Genomic DNA, 21944 nt, shown 5'->3' on the forward strand with positions numbered 1-21944 from the left:
ATCTAGATGGTGTGCTATAAGGAGAATAGTTATATAGACCAACAAATTTGGTCATCTATTGAAGTGCGCAATATCCTCAATATAGGGGAATATGAATCACAGACTATGTGCTGTGGCAGGGCTAGCCACTCAACAGTATACAACTGATACAACTGACTATAAGTGATCAGGACTTGTTGACTAATGTCACCAAAATGGGAATGGTTTTTGCTGGTGATAAGTGGGTTTAGGACCAGGCCTAATACAACCTACATCAGCAACTCATGTTAATGGTGGGAGGAGTGAATGTGCCCCTATTGGCTAGTGTAGCAGGCCTGGGTCAATAAGCAACTGGCCAGCCAGTGTCCAGTTGCTCAGCTTGGGTTACCTTGGTTAGTTATTTTGAGTGAAAGCTGGATGTAAAACCAATCAACCTGCCAAACATAAACTAAGAATTGTGACATTCAGTGTAGGTACACTGACAGGACGAGGCCTGGAAGTGGGTGACATGATGGTAAGGAGGAGGCAGGACATCCAATCTATCCAGGAGACAAGGTGGAAGGACAGTGCAGCAAACCCACTTGGTTTGGGATCCAGAATCTACTACTCAGGAGGAGGCAGACTAGAAATGGTGTGGGAATTGTGGTGATAAAGAGGCTTCAGGAAAAAAAGACAGTGAGGGATGTCATGAGAGCTAGTAACAGGCTCATGGTAATCAGACTCCAGTGTAATAGTAGGGCAGTATTCATAATCTCAGCCTATGCCCCACAGCAGGGGTGTGGTAGCAGTTGCAGGACCTACTAGATAAAGCAGGACAACATGAATTGGTGTTGATACTGGGTAACCTGAATGCATATATCAGGACAGATAGAACGTGATATGAGGGGAAAAAAACAGTCAACCAACATAGCAGAATAAGTGTAAAACTATATATATATTTTATTAGGTAAGCTCTTTCAGGGACCTTGTCACTTCATCATACCATACAGGATATAAGGACTGTTGGAGTCCATATTGGTGGGCAGAGGAACAATGAAGGCGATACCATTCTAGACTTCAGTCTGGCAAATGAAACATGGTTCAGAAAGAAAGACAGTAACAAGACCACATACAAAAGTGGCCAACATGCAACTCAGGTAGACTTCCTCCTACTAAGAAAAAGGCACTGGGGTCAAATCAGCAATTGCAAAGTCACCCCCAGTGAAACAGTCAGCCCACAGCATAAACCACTGGTTGCCACAATCAGCTACAAGCAGTAGTCAGAGAAGGCTCTGAGGTCAATAGATACCAGGCTGAAGACCTGGAAGTTGACTTTAGAGAAAGCACAACAGTTCAAGGAATTATTCAAGGCTCTAGCACCTCAAGAAGCAGATGAAATAGGTGGAGTTGAAGAACAGCAGTGCCTCAAAACAGCACATGCAAGGACTACTGAACAGATATGCAGCTGAGCCAGGTATGGAAATAAGGTACATAAGGAAAGCTAGTGGTGGAATACAGAAGTTCAGGAAGTCATCAAAAAAAGAAGGAATGCAGGAAAAAGTGGGAGATAGGAAAGACAGACCAGGCTAGGAAAGAATACTGTTTGGCTAACAAAGATGCTAAACAGAGGAGTTGCAATAGCAAAGAACAAGGCATCAGAGGCACAAAGAAACTCCATCAAGTTTATTTACATTTTTTAATGGGGTAGTGTCCGACTGGGTTGAAAAAACCCTTTCTCAACGGAGACCCAGGGAGCAAACCTCCACAACAAAAAGAACATTATTAAGGTACAAGCAGGAAACTTAGTTTAAGTAGTACATTGCTAACAATATGTAAATGAGCTTAACAAAAATATTATAGCAACATATAACAACAGAAATTCAATATAAACATGCATGTTTCAGGCATACTTTTTTTTTTTTTACAATATATATGAAGTACATAAGTCATGTAGCTTTACAAGGTGAGTCACTTCTGAAAGACCAGAACTGGTCATGTAGTTTTACAAGTTAGGTCTTCTGAAGGAGCAAAGATTAATAAAGAAAAGACGGGTCTATATGACAGTATCGAATGGACTAAATAGTGAATGCTATTTAGTCGATCTAATACTGTCGAAATGGCAAAATAGCGAAGTCATGGAACATCGATTTTTTTCCCAGGGAAAAAATTTGGTGGGCCATCTTCGGTACTTTGCCATTTCCTCCACTATGGTGCGATCTCGGAGTTGGTATATCTAAGTAGGGGGGGTGTGGGGGGGCACAGCCCTCCCACTTAAATTTGTATTTAAGTTTTTTTTTTTTTTTTACGGAGCAGCAAATTTTTTTCCCTGGGAAAAAAATTGCTGTTCCATTTGTTCGATATTTTGTTGTTTCAATATTATCGGTACGATGAAATAGCATTCGCTATTTACATCATACGATAATATGATATAGACGCAAAAAGACAGATAGTGGTATAAGCATTATTTGAGTGGGAAAAAACAGGAAGAATATTAGTTGGGAGCAATACAGGGGCATAGCCAGTTATCATTAAAATAGTCTTTCAGGGTAGTTTTAAATATGGAGAGGTTGGGGTTTTTAGTTATCTGTTGAGGAAGGGTGTTCCAATCTTTGGCTATTTTATGGGAGTAGAGGGAGTCTCCGTGATAACTGTCAGACTGGATTACTTTTAGCATTAGTTTGTTGGATGATCTCAGGAGTCTACAGTTTGTGTTTGGCTGGACTAGGTTTGATAGAGCTGGGCAGTCAGTAGGGTTGAATATGATTTTATGGCAAGTGAAAGTTGTTTTAGTAATAATAGGTTGGAACGTTCTAGCCAGCTGAGCTGTTGGAGAGCAGTGTAGTGGTGTGTTCTGTGGGGTTGGTTGGTGACAAACTTAGCTGTTCTGTTATAGCAGGAGTCTAGTTTATTTAGGTCGGTTATTGATAAGTTAGTAAAAACCTCAGAGCAGTATAGGAGGGTGGATAGCAAGTGGGATCTTGCAGTGGCCAGTCTAGCTTGTTGTGTAAGGTAAGGTTTAACCCTGTATAAAGCACCTAGTTTAATGTGGATTTTTTTGATGGTCAGATAGATGTGTTTATCAAATATTAGTGAGTCATCTATGGTTACCCCTAGCAGCTTGGTCTGATTGGTGGGTTCACTTTTTGTACTGTTGTTAGATAGTATGGAATAGTTACTGGGTTTGGAAGATTTATTAGAGAAAATTATGAACTTCGTCTTATTTGGATTTAGGATGTGTTGGTGGCTGGTGAGGTACTTTTCAATGTCTTAGACTGATGATTGCATTTTGTGTTGGAATTCTTGTGGGGAGTGGGCTGAGCAGATAAGGGAGGAGTCATCTGCATATTGGATGACGGTGGTATGCTGGGTGGCAGTGTATAGGTTGTTGGTAAATATTATGAAGAGGAGGGGCCCAAGTATGGAGCCTTGTGGTACCCCCATGATGACTGGCAATAGTGGGGAGATGCTGTTTGCCCATTTAGTGGCCTGCTGTCGTTCGGATAGATAACTGTGAAACCATGTTGGGGTGTGGTATTGAGACTGTAAGTGACAAGTTTGTTGAGGAGCAGCTGATGGGACACTGTGTCAAAAGTTATTGTGACAACTTGCAAGACAAAGACAGAAAGATAAACAACATAGTCAGATACCCTTCATAAGAGATGCCAGCAATAACATGCTCAGCAGTCTACAGGACATCAAAGGCAGATGGAAGGAATACTTTCAGCAACTTCTGAATGAAGAAAACTCCACAGAAGCTGTACTGCCTCAGACAGAGCCTATGGTGAGAGAAGAGCAGGAGCCCAACCTAGAAGAAGTAAGAACAGCACTAAGGAAAATGAAGTCAGGGAAAGCAGCAAGCTCAGATAAGGTCACAACAGATACGATGAAGATGTTGGGTGCGACAGTGAGAAATAGCTTCTGAGGGTACTCATAGCAGTATGGCAAGAAGGAAGTATCGCAGATGACTGGAGAATAAGTATACTAGTGCCAGCATTCCAGAACAAAGGGGACATTCACAAGTGTGGGCAGTGTAGAGGTATCAAACTCCTGTCACACTGCATGAAGGTTCTGAGGAGGGTGACTGAAGAACAAATACACAGGGTAGTAGAAAGTAACTTGAGAAATGAGCAGTTTGGAATCAGATCAGGATGCAGCACAATGACTCAATGTTTGCAGTGAGACAGATACTTGAGAAGAAACTAGAAACGGGGGAAAGAGTGTAACTAGGCATTCCTAGACTTGGAGAGAGCATGTACTAAGGTCACAAGAAAGATGATTTGGGCAGCGCTGCAGTGAATCAGAATCCCAGAAATATTGGTAGAATTAGTGCAAGCTATGTACAAGGACCCAATGACTCAAGTATAAACAATGTTCAGTCTTACACAGGGGTTCCCAGTGGGAATGAGTGTGTATCAGGGTTCAACTTTGAGCTCACTGCTGTTCATACTGGTGATGGACTACTTTAGCAAACAGGTCAGAGGGGACAGGTCAACAAAGTTACTGCATGCAGATTTTGTGGCATTACAGCAGCATCTGAGCAAGAAACTTCAGCAAAGGGTAGAGGAATGGAATGCAAAATTAAAGGTACATGGTATAAAACTGAGTACAGATAATGTAGTTGTAATGGTAGCAGATGAGGGTAATCAGAAAAAGTTGAAAATTGAGATAGAAGGAAGAAACAGGTTAACAGCTTCAAATAGCTGGGAGGGTTAGTTGAGGAGAGGAGAAGATTTCAAGCCTGCATAAACTAAAGCACTGATGGTGATTCCCTCGGTGAGGAATGTAAACCTATATTTTTTGTCTGTGACTTGCTGATAGAGCTGCTTTCTGTTTTAGCTACTCCATTTTGTTTTCTGTTTTAAGAAATCTGCTTGGTCTGGTGACTTTGTTCTATGTGGGAGATAGACACAAATTATCTAGGCTGCACATTTCACATTTTTCATTGGTTAAATTGTTTCTTGAGTAATACTCAAATGCACAGTGAATTGTTGGGCATTTGTCATTTCTAAAAGCATTTCAAGCCTACATAAACTAAAGCATTGCTGGTGATTCCCTGTTGGGTGAAGAAAGTAAACCTATATTTTTTTTATCTGTGACTTGCTGATAGAGATGCTTTCTGTTTTACCTGCTCCATTTTATTTTCTGTTGTAAGAAATCTGCTTGGCCTTGTGATTTTGTTCTATGTGAAAGACAGACACTTAAATTATCTAGGCTGCACATTTCACATGTTTTTATATTAGTTACATTGTTTCCTGACTGCACTTTTTTAAACTGTATTTTAACTAATTGCTGCATTTTTTTCTGCCTTTTACTGTTTGCGATTGTATCATTTTGCGCACTTGATTTCAACTGTTCTGTTAGCCTAGATAGCATAGTCTACATTTAGAGCTGTTGAATCTAGCCTGTTATTGATATGCTTGAGCACTAAATCAGCCATCTTACATTAAGAAGGGCTCCCCTGCAACCTTGTGGCAGAAGAGTATAGATCCAACCTTGTCTGAGCTGGGGTTTGCTGAAAGAAGGTTCATTGTCTGCCTTCCTACTGGTAGATTAGCTTAAAAGTATTTTTTTCACCTGTATTTAAGCCTCACATTTGAGCATTGCTGTGCACTGCGCAGTTGAGGATAGTGGTACCCTGTATAGATGCAAATGCCTTGAAACACAATTTTTCCATAGACATCTGTCAGTGGAACCCTCCCAAGCTTACCTGCTGCACTACGGGCAACTCAGCTGCACACTGACCAGCATTGCCACATTTATCATCCCTAGCCTTCAATAGAACAAGCTCATTTGTTAGTCCTATCTCAAAAAACTAGTCTAACTAGCCCACTCCTTTCCCTAAATACCTGCTATAATGGATGGGCACTTTCGCATCATTTCTCCAGCCAGCCTGATTGACATGGGCTTCCTGAGGCAATGTAGTAATTGCCTAGTGTATACTGACAACCACTTACTCCTAAAACAAATACCCTATCTGAGAGATGTAATTACACTATGAAATTGGAGTCAATTCTCTGATGTAACAACAAACCAGATACCAAACAGGTTGTCAGTACACACACTTCACCTCTCACACAAAATAAGATCACAATACATAAACCCATATATGCAGAGGTAATCACTAGACGCCTAACAAAAGATCAGATACCTCCCAAATGTAAACCATTTGCACACACTGCTATGCAAATAGTAACCACTACACATAATAACACATATACTAATGTCTCAGCAAATAAGACTCTAAAGCAAAATGCCTCAAAACCCAGTGTCTTAGTCATAGGTGATTCCATAGTGAGACACACACACAGATGTCTCCCTCAACAGGCTGGACAAAAAGAAGGTCATGGTCAGCTCCCTGTCAGGTACCAGGATTATGCATGCACTCAAGTTACTCAACAACAGGTACCATTATGACTCTGTCATAGTCTGTGTTGGAGTGAATGACTTGAAACATGCCTCTCTAGACTATATGAAGAGAGATATGACTGAGCTCTCAGATTATGTGTCCCAGCAGGTATGACCCTAGCCTTAAGCAGCATTCTACCTTCATCTAGCATGAAGCCACAATATAAATAAAAAGTGATCGACTTCAACAATTGGCTTAACTTGTGGTGTCAGTTAAGGGGGGATCCAGTATCTATCAGTCTGGAAAGACATGGTCAACAGGCCACACTGCTTTGTCAGAGATGGTCTGCACCTGTCTCCTCTAGGCTTTCAGATACTGGCAAAGGAGCTTGCCTCCCCCATAGTGCCTTTTTACGCAATGTGAAAACAACAAAATGTCTGAAGTAACAAAATTAACTCAAAACAAACTAAAGGTTTTGTTGCTTAATGCTAGGAGTCTGAATGGGAAGTTGCACTCCCTGGAAGAACTCCTCACCTTGGAAGATGCTGACATCTGTGTGGTTACTGAGACATGGTTCAAGGCTGTGGAGAGCACCCTGGCCATGCAAGGCTACAATGCCTTCCACACATTCAGACCTCAAAATGAGTATGAAAGAACTAAATATGGAGGATTATCCATCTTCATTAAGGCCAAGTATAACTCAAGACTGGTCAAACAATATGACTCTCTCGAACAACTCTATGTCCAATTAACAATAGGCAAAGTACCCTACCACATCATTGTTAGCTATAGGTCCCGCACTATGAAACAAGAAAAGCACACCACCTACCTGGACTTACTGGAGTCACTTACCATACAGTCCAACATCTTAGTCACGGGAGATTTCAATGATCCCTCCATCGACTGGGAGATGTACATGAGCACAGACATGCTTTCCCAGAGGTTCCTGGACTTTTTCAACACAAATGCTCTGGAAAAGATAGTCTGCATCCCCACAAGGAGCTCAAATGTCCTAGACATAGCACTCACCAACATGAGGGGTTCACTGCACTGTCCCCTGTGTGATGCCCTCCCTGGTAAGGTCAGACCATAATCAGTCTAATTCTAAATAACTATTAGACCTGGCACCCCCACAGGAGCAAAAAATATAAAACTTTTCTAAAGCAAATGACAGCCTACTATGTGATGGTATAAAAACTTTTATACCCCCCACAGTCACAGACAACAATTACTCCTATGCAGAGGTTTATGCAAATGCCATGTATAAATACTTAAACAATTGTATAAATTTGGCTGTACCTGAACAGATTAAAACCAAGTCCTCACAAAAAAAAACAAGCCAACCTGGTGGACCTCAAGTATAAACAGGTTATATAATAAGAGGAAGAAACTATTGTCTAAGAACAAGAGGGAACTGACTCAGCAGAGGAAGAATTCCCTCCAAAGCTTGAACAAGCAAATCAGAAATTATGTAAAGTCCTCTAAAGCAAACTGCAAGGCTAAAACAGCATTCCTATCCAAGGATAATCCTAAGGCATTCTTTAACAATGTCTGAAATCTAAAAGAGAATGCCCAGCTATGTGCCAAACTGGTAGTAGATGGTATAACTCATACTATACCAGATTAAATTGCCAACCTGCTAGCTGACAGATTTGGTTTGTTCCAGAAGAGTGGAGAACAGCAACAGTAATACCCTTGCACACAATGGGACCATCAACCAACCCTGGGAACTATAGACCCATAAGTCTAACCAGCCTCATCTGCAAGGCCATGGAAAGAATCATCATCATGGACCTTTTCAACAAGGACAAAAGTGACGTTCAAACTCTAGACCCAACTCAGTTTGGCTTTGTTAAGGGTAGATCATGCTTATTAAATGTAGTAGACGTCTTCGAGAAAGTCACCAAAGCCCTGGATGAATGTAAGACAATGCATACCACCTGTCTTAACCTAGCCAAGGCTTTTGACATAATCCCCCACTCAGGTATCATTGGGAAACTCTCCCAACTGGGGATCAACCCTTATGTCATTAGCTAGGTAGCCAGCTGGCTCACCAACAGAACACATACTGTAAAAGTTGGTGACTACACCTCTACTAATAGAACCATCACCAGTGCAGTACCACAAGGGGCTGTGCTAGGCTGTTTACTGTTTGGAATCTATTTCTTGGAAGTCCAGGCTAAAGCAGATGGTCTTTGGCTTACCAAGTTTGCTGATGATTGCAAACTAGGTGCAATCATTAAGTCCCCTAACAATGCTCACATATTACAGGAGGGGCTAAGACAGACAAATGATTGGTGCCAAAGCCACAGTCTAAAACTAAACGCAAAAAGTACATTATTATCCCCTTTGGCAAAGTAGAATTACCTGCTAATTACACTATTAACAGTACCTCCCTAAGTTCACACCCAGTGATGTTTGATCTGGGAACGCAGTTTGATAGCAATCTGAACTTTGTCCACCAAGTTTCCACAGTTTTAAGGAACACCTTCTATGTTGCGCATCTAATAATTAAAAGCATCACATCTTGGTCTCAGGATGTTTAACATCACTGTACTTGACCCTCATCAGACCATTAATAGAGTATAGTGCTCTCTTTTGCATGTACCTCACTAGATACCTGTAGCAGCTAGAGAGACCACAGAGGTTTCTCACCAAGAATACAGGGCCCCAAACCATGACCTACATGGATAGACTGAAAGCCCTGACACTGTACTCTGTATCTTATAGGCTGCTGAGAGGCAACTTGTGCCTGTCCTACAGGATAGTCTCTGACCCTATCCTGATGGAAATGCTGCACTTCTGCAAGTCAAATGGCACAAGAGTCAATCGTTCTAGGGATTTTAACCTAGCCTGTGACATAAATAGAACATGCTGGAGATGCAGATATATCTCCCAGAGAATGCGGCTGCTCTGGAATAAACCTCCAATTCATTTGAAGCAGAGCTCCTCACTGACCCTATTCAAATGGAACCTAGACAAATGGATGAGTGACTAAAACTTCACCCCAGGGTGGCACCCATGTCACTCATGGACAGGGGTAGGTGGTGTTGATCATAGACTCACTCTGCAAGTTATGTCCATCAAACCAAGGAAAACTGGGGCAATTCAGGAGTAACATGGCTAGGCTTGTAAGGTGTATAGGGCTGCTGGCCTAGTAACCTCCTATGAACCTATGAACCTATGGAAGTCTGAATGAGGAGGTCAAAGCTAGAATCAGAGGGGCTGCAGCCAACTGGCACAGAATCTCAGGGTTAGTGTGTGACAGAAGAATGCCAAAGAAGATGAAAAGTAAGGTGTACAAAACAGTGGTGTGACCAGTACTTCTTTATGGCACAGAAACCTGTGCAGTAAAGGCAGAGCAGTTCATGAAGCTAAAGGTAATGGAGATAAAGTGCCTGAGACAGGTGGTAGGATGCACACTGTGGGACAGATGAAGAAATGAGGACATAAGAGCAGAAGCCAAAGTAGCTCCAATTACAGAAAAAGTCAAAGAGAACAGATTACAGTGGTTCGAGCAAGTGTGGTGGAAAGCAGTAGACAATCTGGTGAAGAAGATTTGGGACAGAGAGGAAGAAGGCAAGAGGAAATGAGGGCATTCAGCAAAGAGATGGATGGATTGTGTGACAGAAGGCCTGTGACAGTCAGGCATGAGTGTCAAAGAAGTAGGAGAGAGGCATTTAATACTGAGATATGGCAACACCCCAAACCTATCTAAAAAAAATGGGGAAAAAGGAGTTGATGTTGATGGTCAGGGTTAGGTAAAAGGGTAAATGTAGTGATGCTAGTGTGTTTTTGTGTGTTTGAGTGAGCCTTTTGTACTGGTCGGTGTTGCAGGAAGGTTTTTCTTAGGTTAAGGTTTAGGATGTTAGCCCTAACCCTAATGCTGCCCCTTCCCCAACCCTATCCCTACACCTTAACTTAAGAAAAACATTCCCATAAGACTGCCACTATTCAGACAAATTTGAGGCTAGTGTTATGGGGAAGGGGTTGTGTGAAGATCAGAAGAGTAAATAACTTTCCTCTCTCAATCTTTTGTATGCTCAATATTTAGGATGTTCAGTCCTCTATATGTTTGAACTTCTTAATGTCGGGTTTTAATCACAACATTACAAATGTTTGATCATATAGAGAAGAACCATCTGACCAGCCTATGTGTGACTGGGCTTGGGCTGATATGGTCACTAGTGTCTATGAGGTGGGTGATCATGCCCACAACTATGTCATGGTTCATCACTAGTGCAAGGATATGATCCGTGTTGCCATCACCAAGCAGATATAGTACAGGAATTGAGGGCAACTGGCAGTGGGCCATCAACTAAGCCACCCCTTACAGAGGCAAAAGAGTTCTTGACCTCTTTGAAAGGCATTACCACATCCACAGAGATTCACAGTGCAGTGCTGGATGCTGAGGCTGAGCTGGACAGACCCAAGACAGTATCAAACACAGATGCCCCAGGTATGTAGCCATACTTCATATTATCAATAGCTGTAAAGTCTCCTTAACAACTTGTTCATTAAATCCACATCCACCTGTATGAGTTATGGTCAGGGGTATTTATTTGAATCCTATTTTTATGGTATTAATTTGAATCCTATTTTTATATTTGCAATGTTATCAGTTGAATGTATAGTTATGGTATTGGGTCTTACTTACACTGTATATTTTTTACTCTGGTGTTTTCACAAGTGAAACATTATCCTGCACCAGCACTGTGGAACGGCCCTCATCTGATATCGGAGGATCTGTTATCTCTGATAATGATGGTGGGGATAAGCTGGCACAATTAAGGAGTGCACAGTGTGTTTTGGGCACAGGAAGTGTTACCCTGCATCCCCTATTCGGTCTATGTTCACAGTCTCTGTACCTGCAGTTACTCAGGAAGTAGAACCATCTGAAAGTGGACAAGTTGATGGGGACACACTAAATCAGAGAAGTGTGGTTGCCCTACCGCAAAGATATCTGCATCTAATCCTAGCACTTGTGGGCAGGATGGTCCAGCAATGGTGCTTGCTGGAGGTATAATTACCACCCTCCCTAGGGATGGATTGTCAGTAGCAGCCACCAAACATATGTGCAGGGCCATCATGCAGGCACAGGTTAGTTCCACCAGAGCCCATGACAGAGACAGTGAGGGTGTTGAAGACTGTGCACACTGATATAATGGAGTGCTTGACCTGTAAGTGTAAACTGTTGGATAGACTGAATCACACATTGGACCATGTTGTGTCTTCTCAGGGTATTTTCTCTTGAGTAAGGGGCTGTCCTTGTTATGAGTCAGCTGCTACATCCATACATGTAAGCCACCATGGCCATGGATGAGAGATATCCAGCTCCTGCATTATTAGCACTTCTATAGCAACATTGATTGCAGAGATGTCTATACCCAGGAGAGGCCATCCCCATGATTATGATCATCATCATGCTGGGACGTCTACTAGCAGTTGTCAGTCTAGGTCATGCAGTACACCAAGATCATGCCAAGGTCATGATATGGCCAGTACAACTCCTGGCACATCCCACATATCCACTGGCTTTGGTCCTTCAACAGATTAGCACCCCTTCAAAAGCAAGTTCTCACAATACATATAAATGCACATTTTATTGTACTATACTTCAGGACTCGTAATCACACACTTCCCTGTGAAAGATATCCACTACTGCACTCCCTTCCCTACCTCTGTAAATGATGATAACTGTGCCCTGCCCTCTGTATATTCTTACTTGAGTTGCCTATGTCTGATACACAATGTAGCCCAGTTTACACAGGGGTAAGCACAGTCTAGTGTTTTTGTATGCATCATTTTTACTGTATGTACCTGTTTAGCTTTTGTTATGTTTTAAATCTATATACAATGTGCTGCCTCTTTGCTGGTGCCATGGCATGCTGTGCATGCCTTTGTCTGGCATGGTCATCCCTTATGGCTGACTCCTACTGTAACATCTCATGTGTCTCAGCTAATGCTGTCTGGGGTGCTGGGAACAGCAGTCCCTGCAAGAAGCCACCCTACTGTAACTGCTTCTTGTGTATTATATTATGCAATGTAGTACATATAACCAGAAGTTTTCTGCACATGTGGCAGCGTTGTATTGCAGGACACCAACAGATAAATCCATACAGCAAAAGCATGACTTCAGCAGTCCAAGTACATGCTTTATGATATTTCTTGTTTGCAATAGTGCATGGTTGTACTCTTTGTTTTTTTGATTATGCGGACTTCTGATGGGTATCATGAGTCAGGGATCTACAGCATAAACAACATCACCCACAAGATGGCCTTGTGGTAGTTCAGTACATACAGACTGTTGGTAAAGGTCACAAGTGTGCCATATGTGTGAGTCATGAAAACTGCCTGAGTGGCCTGCACACACATTGTAGATGATACCCTGTGCATTACAGACCACCTGATAGTTTATGGAGTGATATCCTTTGAGGTTTACATACCTGCATTCCAGTTCACCAGGGGGTTTAGTTCAATGTGCGTATAGTCTATTGCCCCCAGAATCTCAGGGAAATGGGCTGTCATAGAATTTCTGCATGATATTTGCTCTCTCATGAGGGATATATCGAAACCAAACATTTTCTCCCATATGCTGCAACATGATATCGAAAAACAGATGGAGAACTCTTGAAGCAGATGCCTAACATACCCCCACAGTGTCCCCAGTAGGCTCCCATGGCATATACATATATATATATATATATATATATATAGAGAGAGAGAGAGAGCAGACATGCATTAGTATCCACCAGGATAGGTACTCCATAACTCCCATGGGGCAGAAGATAAGGTCAACACATGTCCATGATTTCTTACATACTGTCCCTGTCTGCATGGTACTGGTTCACTATATCAGTGGCATTGAGGGTATGAAATGTTAAATTGCAGTCAGATAACCCAGTTCCTCTGTGGGCAACATTTCACAGCATTGGCTATAGTGGCTGCTATAACATCCTCATGCAGATCCACATTTACAATAGCTGTGTCAACCCCTAACTTCATATGCCATAATTGAACAAGAACATACTGACATGTACAAACCTGCAGGGGTGCAGCAATACTGTGCATCATTTAATGGTTTTTGAGTTACTCTGCCATCTTTTTTCCCCCCATACGTGGACTTCATTATGCAGTCATTAGCATATAGTGCAGCTGACCATGTTATTTCAGCTGGCTGTGTCATGTAGCTGAATTTTCTGAATCACACCATTCTGCACATGATGCAGCAAAGTTTTATGAATTCAGTCCCATATTTCCTACAGATTACATTTAATATCTGCTTATTCATCATGCAATGTATGTGATTCCTGTAGAACGATGAGTTCTGCTTTATTTGACTTTCAGTATCTGAGTACTAGAAATCTTTTCTAGTTACTGTTCAAACCATTATTGATGTTGTTGTGTCTTTCGGCTTTTCCCGGTTAGGGGTCGCCACAGCAGAACTCAGGTCCGCTAATGATTGGCAGTAGATTTTTACATGCCAAGTTGCCAGCCCTGACGCACAACCTTCAACGAAGGTACGCCCATTCACGCATGTCTCCACACAGAAGACACTCTAGCTGAGAATCGAACAGGACAACGTCTTACTGTGAGGCGACAACGCTACTGCAGCACCACCACCACGGTCAAACCATTATTGATATGACATTAATTTTCATTATGTTATCCTTTCTGTGTTTAATATTTATTTGCATATAACAGATCTTGATGCTTTCTTGAGGCTTAATCTGTAAATATTAATGTAGCTAGCATTTTCATTAGCTTTATCACAGTTAACCAAATAAGATACAATTTTATAGGCCATATGAAGTATATTTTCTATGAATACAAACTGATAAACTCAACCATTACCAGAAATGTGCATTGCACACATTATTTTGTTCTATCTCCTAGTCTACAATTAAAGCTAAACACCCCAGTGCCCTTTATTGCCATCGTAAAAACACGACTTTGAACTTGCAAAATGACAACAACAAATGTATCTTCATAATACTGATTTTTGTTTTCAGAACACATATTCTTCATGAAGTATAGCGCCACTATGCTTTTAAATATGCTTATATACAGTTACAAAGCTGTATTTTAAATAAGTGTTTTCTATCTTCCACTTTCTTTCTTCTGTTATTCTGTAAACTCCACAGGCTGCAAAGGAAGGAACTGTGTGCAGAGCTCATGAAGCAGGTTGCAATGGACCCATGACACAATAAAATCAACAACAAAATGGGCATTCAGTGAAATAGAATGGTGATAGAGATATAACGACTCCAGAGTATGTTGTATTGGTGGGTCATTAAAGGAGTTAAAGCAAAGCAACATATAGTTGATTTATAATTCACAATTTATGAGAAATGTTCTCCTTTCATCTTTATTAATAGGTAGTATGACTTTTGGTGGAGTCCTGTAAGATAGCATTTGGATTAACAGGGATTGCCAAAATTAACCAACATGAGGAAAATGGACACTGACAATCTGACATTTATGAAGGGGCATATTGCTTTGGGGGAGGTACATCAATGGGCCAGAGGCAATCAGCTGCAGAGTGTGTCAGATGCACCTTTGATATTTTGCAGGAATAGCCAAAAAGTTATTTACAAGTAGTTCAGTGTCATAACATATGCCTGTGGAATATGGCTGATTTGCTTCACTTACATATGAAAGAATTAAGTCCTGCATTGTCTCTCATTGGCCAGAGACCTATTAACATTCCCATTTGATATGTGTACTGGGTTTGTATTTGTAATACAATGCTTGTTTGCCACACACACATTATCAGTCCTTCAAAAACTGATATTGTTACTCATTCAAATTGTGCTAGGCAACTCATCCAGTTTGATGAAAGACTGGATGTTACGTTCGATATTTAGCTAAAGTTCATTTTTACTATTTAGCTGCAGATAATCCACATTTTTACAATCATAAAAATTGGTAACAAGATACCTATGTAATAGTGTTATTGCAATTAAGAATTGCATATTAGCCTGCTTGCCCCCATTAGCATACATACAACAATCAAAGGGTACCCGCTGTATGTGATCACTTAGCAGGCATTACTCTGTAGGTGATGGCCATTTGTGAATTGTGTATGTTTGTGGTATTTGTATTCTAACATGTAATGGCAGTAAGTACAATGTTTTTGAAAATTGCCCATTAATGTTAATATGATTAGAGAATAAGACAACTGTCTTTGTCAAAGAAAAGAGGATGAATGAAAAGCAGCTAGTCTCTGTACAGAAGTAAACAAAAAGAGTAGTTGTGAAGCAGCACGGGTGACTTGGATTGTCTATGCTGAGAAGAAGTCAAAGGCACGTTTCTTCAAAATGAATGCCTCATGCTTACATGCCTGAATGTGAAATAAATAATACAAAAAGGAGCTTGTAATACTTCCCGTAAAGTGATATCCAAAATGGAGCCCCAAGAGCATTTCCACCAGAAGATGCACAGAAAAGCATTCATTCAAGTCCAGAACATCCTGATAAACTGAAGATGCATTACTTGAAGTCCCCTTAGTGTGCCCACATCAAAGGTAGAGACTGTTAGGAGTTCTTAATACTGTCCATCATTAATAAATCCACTGAGACATAAAAGTATTTTGTGATAATGCATTTATCTTTCAGAATAGAACTAGACAGCTACTGAGATTATATAAAATGCAAATCTAACTCTAAATCATTTCTATTTGTGGCGGACTACAGATACTAACAAGTACCAGAAACAAGGCACTAGCCAGCTCATGTGGCATCTTCTGTAATACTCTTTCCAGTCATAATTCATATTCTTAAATTGACAGAAGAATAATACAAATCATCATTTAGAAACTGCTAAGACTGTTAAATATCAGCATGTTCTCATATCCTGAGCTGTCTCTCATGATCTCATATGCAAAATTTTCTTTGCGTGCATTGTAGGAAAACAAGGACAAACTACAGTGGTATATTATTTATGTTTCTAACTGCTTATTCTAGGCAAGCAATGTTCCATAATATTTCTTTGTTTCTAACAAGATAGAACCATGCCTTCTATCTAAACATGCAAATACAGCTGCTGTAACCATGTCACACAGAATACAAACAAGATTTCTGGTCTAGCCTACCTAGACATAATTCAGAAATACAGAAATCCATTTTGACAGTTGTTCTGACAGTTAAATTTTTAGAGTTCTCCCTTTAATTCAACAATTTAATACATAAATTAAACTTAAATTTGCTCAGAAAAGCGGGTATTACAGACCCAAGACAGAGCTGTATCAGATAACCACATGATTGTTTTATTGTCAGATTTGCATTGAGAAATAACTCAGTAGGATAGGCATGACAGGAAAGATCAGCACTAAGTATGAAACTGGTGTGAGTGTTGGAATAGTAGCCTGCTTGCCCCCGTTCATTTCATGCATTTATAAGCATACATACTCCTTATTTATTATTGCTTTCTTAATATTTATTTTGTACTATTTTGTTACATTTTTGCTTTTCACACATTCTGCCTTTTCTCACTGAGAATAAATACAATTCCCATTTACCTGAGCTAACTTCAGAAAGACCTGTCTGTCTGACTTCATGTCACCAAGATCATGATTTGACCTCCATGAATCCTGCTGCACATAACATCCATTTTGCATTTACTCTACACTTGTCCCCTGCTCTCACTACACTTCTACAAGCCAATCTACAACATACATTTCCCTATTCATCCTGAATTAAAATCGTGTCTTTTGTAACTTAAATAAAATCTGTAATACACCATTAGTATTCTTTTACTTTCCATATTCCATAATCATCTATCATTAAATAACTCACATACTTGGTCTGATTTCTTATATTCTGAATTTTAGTGAAGAATAGTTGTGTAAAATCTTACCATAACCATAGATATCCTTCTCTTCCATGTTGCAGTATTCTTGGTGTGGGATTTCCCTCCTCAGGCGACTCGTACATCAGCGCCTATACAAAAGCTTCAGCTTGGCTGTTGCAGTTGCGTGGGATGTCACACGTAGGGCCATAAACCAGGGACCTTAAATGTGACATCTACACGCACACACCTCAGAACCTGAAAGCCAAGCAGGACAGGTCCAAGTAGAGTAGCAAGTGATGTCAGCCATAGGATCAAAGAGCCATTTGGTGGTTAAATTGCTTATATGGCAGGGTATAGCCACCAGAAAACCCAAGACAGGCCAGTAATGAGTGAGAGAAAAAAGATAATGGAGTTAGGTGGGTGGGAAGGAATACTGCAACATGGAAGAGGACATCTATGCTTATGGTAAGATTTTACACAACTATTCTATGTCCTTCTATTCCTATGTTGCAGTATTCTTGGTGTGGGAGAGTACCACAGCTTAGATACAAGGAAGGGAGGAGGAAGAAGAAGCTGATTCCACAAAGCCCTGCAGAAATACTCTGGCAAACCCTGCACGTGCTCTGGAGACATTGTCTAACATGTAGTGTTTGGTGAAAGTGTGAATGGTGGACCATGTGGCTGCTTCCAGTATGGATGCAGTGTCCAGGCCTTTTAAGAAAGCTTTGGAGACTGCCACTGCCCTGGTAGAGTGAGCTTTAACTCCCTGTAGGAGTTTTTTGCCATGCTGTGAGTACAATTTTTTAATCCAACATGCGAAGGTTTGTTTGTAGACTGCCTTGCCCAGGGTCATGGGGTGGAAGGAAACAAAAAGCTGATTGGATTTTCTTATGGATTTGGTTTTGTCTAGGTAAAACCTTAGCTGTCTGTTTACATCCAGGGAGTAGAGTATCCTCTCACTTACATTGGTGGGAGAGGGGAAGAAGGTGGGTAGATGAATAGATTGATTTAAGAACAGATCATTGACCACTTTAGGCATAAAGGAAGGGTTGGTTCATAGGGTTACTCTGTCCTTGTGGAAGGTAGTGTATGGAGGGCAAGCCATTAGGACCTGTAATTCTGATACCCTTCTGGCTGCAGTTCTAGCCACAAGCAGGACTGTCTTCCATGTGCACATTTGCAGAGTAGCCATACTAGCAGGTTCATATGGGGACTGTGTTAGTTTTTCAAGGATGAAGTTAAGGTTCCAGGGACCCTTTTAAGAATTGCTTAACATCAAGCCTGGCTAGTAGGGGAAGGTCTAGTGGCAGGCAGGCTGAGATTGCTGAAAGGTGGACTTTCACTGAAGAGTATGAAAGTCCCCCCTTAACTAGTTGACACACATAGGCAAGAACTAGGGGGATCTGCAATGCATGGATCCCTGCCCTAGCCCAGACACTATTTTGAAAATCTCTCCTATTTAGATAAGTAAGATTTTCTTGTAGTAGGTTTCCTGGCCTCCCTCATAACTGAAAGCATGTCCTCTGAGTAGTGGTGCCTGAAGGGAATGAGAAGTTTATCACCCACAGTGTCAGTGCTAACATCTGCAAGTGTGGGTATATGAGGGTTCCCTTTTGTTGTGTCAGAAGATCCATCTTGTGGGGTAACTTGTGGTAATTGCCCTTGGCTAGATTGAGAAGTAGGGAGAACCAGTGCTGCCTTGGCCAGTAGGGGGTCACCAACAAGAGTTTTGGTTTGTCTCTCCCAATTTTCAGGTGGACTTTTTGAATTAATGGGAAGGGCGGAAAGGCATATAGAAACCTCCCCTTCCATGAAATGCCTAATGTGTCTACTCTCCAAGCTAGTGGAGAGTGAGTCTTGGAGCAGAAAGTCTGCAGTTGTCTGTTCTGAGGGGAGGCAAACAAATCTACTTGAGGTGTGCCCCACCGGTGGACAATATCTAGAAAGACGTTCCTGCCCAGCATCCATTCGTGATTTGGAGAGGATGTCCTGCCAAGAAGGTCTGCCTGTTAGTTGTCCTGCGAGGGGATGTAGGATGCCTGCAGGGACAAGTTGTGCTGTGAGGCTAGGTTCCAGATTAGTAAGGTTAGTCTGCAGAGGTGTTAGGATTTTGTCCCTCCCTGCTTGTTGAGGTACCACATGATTGTGGTGTTGTCTGTTATTATTAGGAGAACTCCTGATTGTAAGAATGGAAGGAAGGTTTTCAGTGCCAGAAGGACTGCTGTCATTTCCCTCACATTGATATGTTTGTTCTTTATGGAAGGGTGCCACTTTGCTTGTACCCTGTAGTTTGACATTGTGACTCTCCATCCTAGGTCTGATGAATCTGTATGCATGAACTGGTATGGGGTGACCTGGGTTCAGCTGAATTTACTGAAGCCACCATTTGAGTTCTGACTGTAGGCAGGGCAAAAGGGTGATTTCTTGCTCTAAGGGATGCTGGTGTTGTGACCATACATTTTTAGATACCACTGCAGCTTTCAAATGTGCATTCTGGCTAATGGTAGCATGAGGATGGTGGCTACCATTAGGCCCAAGGTTCGTAGGAATTGTCTTGCAGTTATCTGTTGGGTCTGCATAAGGGTTTTAAAGTGGAAGGACAGGGAACTGACTTTGCCCTGGGGAAGAAATGCTATAATAACATCTGTCCTGATCCTGCAACCCAGAAATGTTTTGTCTTGTTCTGGGATCAAGGAAGATTTTGGGAAGTTGAGGGTGAACCCCAGTCTTTGAAGTAGGCAAATGATGAACTGCAGATGGATTAGCAGGGTTTCATTGCATTCTGCTAGGATAAGGATGTTATCCAGATAAGGGTAAATCTGATTCCCTTGTGATATGCAATAGACTATGGCAGGTGCCAGGCATTTTGTGAACACTCTGGGAGCAGTGGACAAACCAAAGGGCAATGCAGTAAATTGAAAGTGAGAGAAGGGACCTGAAAAATGTAAAAATTTCCTGTGGGAAGGTTGTATGGGGATCTGCACATGGGCTTCTTTCGGGTCGAGTGTGGCCATGAAGGCCTGAGCTGTTATTAGGGGGGGGTAAAGTTTGTAGGTAAAACATTCTGAAGGTGGGAACCTGTAAGAATAGGTTTACAAAGGAAAGGTCTAGACTGGGTCTCCATGGTCCATCTTTTTTGGGGACCAGAAACAGTCTGGAGTAGAAGCCTTTTCCTTCCTGCCCTGAAGGGACAGGTTCTATAGTTCCCAGGTTCAGAAGATCTTGCAAAATCTGTAGGAAGAGGTGTCTCTGATTTCTTGGGGGGGGGAACGCCCCTTAAGGGGTGCCTTTTTCTCCACAACAGGAATTATCCTTTTTGAACTATAGCCAGAACCCATTTATCTGTAGTGATGGTTTTCCAAAAGGGGAGGCAGTGGGAGAGTCAGGCAGAAAGGGGAAGGTGGACAAGGCAGTCACGTGTTGTTGGGTCCTCCTCTGTCTTGAAAGTGCTGACTAGTGGGGGGCTGTGAGACAGCTGGCCTGGAAGGGGTTTGTCTTCTGGCCCCTCTTTTCTGTCTGGAAGAGGAAGGTCCAGCAGAGGAGGGGTTTGTTCTGACAAAAGTAGTTTTGGCAGGGTAATTCCTGTAATATTGAGGAATAGGAGACACAAGAAGATGCTGCATGTCTTGCAATTCCTTACTCTTTTCTTGTAGATTTTTGAACAGCTCTGCTGTCTGTTTACCACACAATAAGTTAGGGTCCAGAGGGGCATCTAAGATTTTAGACTTGAAGTTCTCAGGTAAGTGTTGTAGACGTAGCCAAGAATATCCTCAAAGTACTGAGGCGAGGCTGCTGACTGTGCAGAGGCCACTGCAGCATCATAATGGGTCTATATTATATGAACAACATTTTATAACTTTGTATAACATATGATCAACACATTATGGTCGAAGTTATAAAGCTTTGGATAGTTAAAACAAATAAAATAAAAGAATAAACCCTAAACTAAGGGTTGTAGACAGGGAGGCAAGCCCCCCTCTGCACCCCCCACACCCCCGCTCTATAATATACCAACTCCGAGACCACACTATAATGCAGTAAAGTTCTTCCCTTTACCACATTATAGTGCGGTCTCGCAGTTGGTATATTTAAAGAGCAGGGGCTGTGGGGGGTTCAGGGACGCTTGACCCCCTGCTTTAACCTGTTAGGTTACTTTTTGTTTTCTTTTTTAACTATTCAAAGTTTTATAACTTCGACCATATAGTGTCGATCATATGGTATTTGAAGTTATAAAACTTCGTTCATATAATATAGACCCCATCATAACTACATCTAATGAAGTGTCTGGCTACTTGGGCAGCCAGAGAAATTTTAGATGCTATGTCAGATTTAGTGGGTAGTCTGGAGTAGCAACCAGCAAAGTGGAGACTTGAAAGACAAGGTCCAAAGCATATTTGGTCATATGGGTTTGATAGTTAATGACTCTGAAGGCCACTGTGGAAGAGGTGTAAACCTTCATTCCAATGCTATCCATGGTTTTGCTGTCCTTGTCTGTAGGTAGGAGAGAGGCAGACAGAATCAGTCTGGATTGTTTTTCAGGTGATACTGCAATGACAGCAGGGTCTGCCAGGGGTGGTTTGACTAGGAATTTCTGGTCATCAGGCACTTTGTAAAAGCAATCTGGCCTCTTAGGGGTAGGAGGCTGAAAGTCTGGGGTCTTAGATGCTGAGGAAAAGGCATCTAAATAAGCAGGGATGACAGGAGGAATGGCAGATGGGGAGGGTGATTCCACTTGTAACAATTCAAAATACCTTTTTTGAGTATCAGACATTTGTGAGGTGTTCCATTTGAAGTATTCCTTCATTTTGGTTATGATCTCTCCAAAGGTGATATCCTCTAGAAGGGAGTG

Source organism: Protopterus annectens, chromosome 12.part0, assembly GCF_019279795.1.
Source record: "Protopterus annectens isolate FY-2018-M chromosome 12.part0, PAN1.0, whole genome shotgun sequence".
Lineage (NCBI taxonomy): Eukaryota > Metazoa > Chordata > Ceratodontiformes > Protopteridae > Protopterus > Protopterus annectens.